Source organism: Chaetura pelagica, unplaced genomic scaffold (genome assembly GCF_000747805.2).
Source record: "Chaetura pelagica isolate M959 unplaced genomic scaffold, ChaPel_1.0 scaffold277, whole genome shotgun sequence".
Taxonomy (NCBI): domain Eukaryota; kingdom Metazoa; phylum Chordata; class Aves; order Apodiformes; family Apodidae; genus Chaetura; species Chaetura pelagica.
This window is the reverse complement of record NW_009953905.1, coordinates 487,491-490,306: the sequence shown is the minus strand read 5'-3', so window position 1 is coordinate 490,306 and position 2,816 is coordinate 487,491.

The window sequence follows — 2,816 nt, the reverse complement described above, 5'->3', positions numbered from 1 at the left end:
AAATAGGTTTGGTTTTATCTCTCTGCCACTACCAAGGGGTAAGATGGTGCTCTGGAGAGACCCAGCAGTGCTTTTCCTCTTTCACATCTTGTGGCTCATCTTCCTATCCATTCTTTAATTATAATAAGGTTAAGTCTCACAGACTTTGTCTTAAGGAGCAAAATGAAATCACACACACATATTTAGCTGTGCATGATATGACACAAAGGATGGTTAAGTTTCTAATTCAGATTTAGAATTTAAGGGAGTAAGTCCATGCTGTACCATAGGCTTTCTGTATAACACTGGGGGAGTGTGTGAGAGTGGTGCCTCCATGAACTGGAGGCAATGCTGCTCCTTGGGAGTATTGTAAAGAAAAATACAAAGCTATACCATGGCTGTGCTACTGTGTCTATTACTGTTATTTTAATTGAATTACCATGGATTAATTAGATGACAGATTTTCTGCACAAAGAACGAGTATGAAATCAACTGAAATCAGAATATTTTACTCTCACTGTGTAAGGAAATAAATCTTTGTACAACCAATGCATGATCAAATATTAATTCCTGGAATTATCTGCAAAAGAGAGGAAAAGAGTAGGATTAAGACTAGGAAACAATTACAAGACATGTTAATGCTTTCAGAAACTGAATTCATCCAAATTTGGATTCATCCAAAGAGAGGTAGCATCATCTAGATACAATTGTTAGGAATAAAGAGAAAGTGATATTAAAATTTAAAACCAGGATAAATTAACTGAATTTCTTTGCTCAAAAGAGATGAAATTGTTTCAAGTCCTCTGGATTGTGATGTCATTTTGAATGGAAGTCATATGACTTTCTTGATAATGATCAGTGAACTGTAGGAAATTTACACTGAAACTTGGACACTCCAGGCTTGCTTGTGACTGGAAAAATAAACCTAAGGAAACCAAGAAATCTTTGTAAAAACCTTATACTTCATGAAATGAGAAGTGGATAGGTGTGACCAAATTCCTGGCTCCAGATGTCTTGACTCAGTGGCATAAGTAGCAGTAATAATAAAACTACATCATTATTTGCTCCTCATGAAATTCAACAAAATATTTTTTACTTACTGTTTTAATGGAAGTGTAAAGAGGAGATATTGGGTCATTCAGCCTTGCAACTGGTAAGCACCTGTAATTTCTGCTGGAACTGCAGAAAGTACAATCTGTTCACAGTTAGGACTTCTGGGTATTTCCACTGCAGCTGCCTCAATATTTTCAATTTTGTGGCCTAGACCCTGAAGGTCAAATCTCACCCCCTGTTTTCCCTATAAGGTTACGATTCTTGGACATTAATGTACTGTGAAAAAAAAAAGTAATTGATCTCTATCAAAAGAATGGAATTCTCATTCTGTTCAATGATCAAACTCAGAGAAACAGAACAATGGCAGCTGGAAGGCTGAAACAAATGGCCCACTACTGTTTACAAAGTTAAAACCTTTGAAAAGATAAAGCAAAGTGACTGCATAACATGAAGCTGGGAAGTGTCAGCTTGAAAATAACGATCCAGAGAACACATTATCAGTTTATTATTTAGGCTTAAATAGTGGTGAAGGTAGTAAAAACAGTAGGATTGTAATAGAATAAAATCTATGTGTTAGTGGGGAAAAAAGAACAATAAATATTACTCAGAGCAAGCTAAAAAAAACAACCCAAGCCACAACAAACCCCCCACCCCCCAAAAAAACAACCAACCAACAACAAAAAAAAACCCACAAAAAACAAACAAAGCAAAACAGAACTGTAGGTTTGGATAAATCTTTGGGATAAGTACTGCAAGATAAATAGCAGCAAATCTGTGATTTACCCTTGACTCCTCAAGTTTTCTTTACCATCAAGTCCTTATATCCAATGTAAAAGCTGCTGTAAATGAATGTTCAATTACCAACACCTGGAAAAGGTGTTTGAAACAGAGAAAAAGCTAAATCAAGAGTTGGTTGAGACTTATTTATCATGATGAGTCAGAAACTGAATGTGTTCTTCAGAAGGAGTTCCTTGTTCTTTACTAAATGTTGATACATCTTGATTGCATAAAACGAAAGCTAAAATTCAAAGAAAAGATATTCCTTTTTTTGTTGTTTTGTCCTAGCACAGGAATAATGGAATTTTCATGAAAACCTAATATTGCAAAACCTTATATCCTCTTTTTTAGAAAATAATCTTCTTTTAGAAGTCATTCTTTTGGTCCTTAGGTTAATATTTTCATTTCCACTAGAATTATAACAGGGCAGAGCCGTTGTCAAAAGAGTCACCTGTATTAGATCTATATTCAGGATTCAATATTTAACTGTTTCTGCTTTCAAACTCTAACAGTATCTGTATCCAGCACCCTACTGGTCAATGTATTTTCTTTGATCATTGCAACATTACTGATTTGAGTGATAAATATTACATGAACAGATACTTCTGCTTTTGTTTGCTCCATATGAGGTTTTAAAAAAAGAGACAGTTCCTTTTAGGCCAAACAAGTTTTTTTGTTGTTTTTTTTGTTGGTTTTTTTTGTGTTTTTTTTTCTCTGTACTTTGATTTTTATTTTGGGCAATGTTTTCATCACTAAAATGGATTTTACATCCACAGTAGCAGGAACAGATGGAATTGGAGCTTGTTAAATTTTTCTGAAAGGGAACACATCTGGAGCATAAATGGTTTTGGCTTACCAAAAGTGGAAGGAGTAATAGTTTGTGCCACAATTATGTATTATAGCAATACAGCTTTTAATAACATTTATTCCCCTTTTGTTCAAGTGAAAGCCGTTATTCAGAACTTTGTTGGGAGATACAGGTGGTATGGAGTTAAGATTTTCCCTAC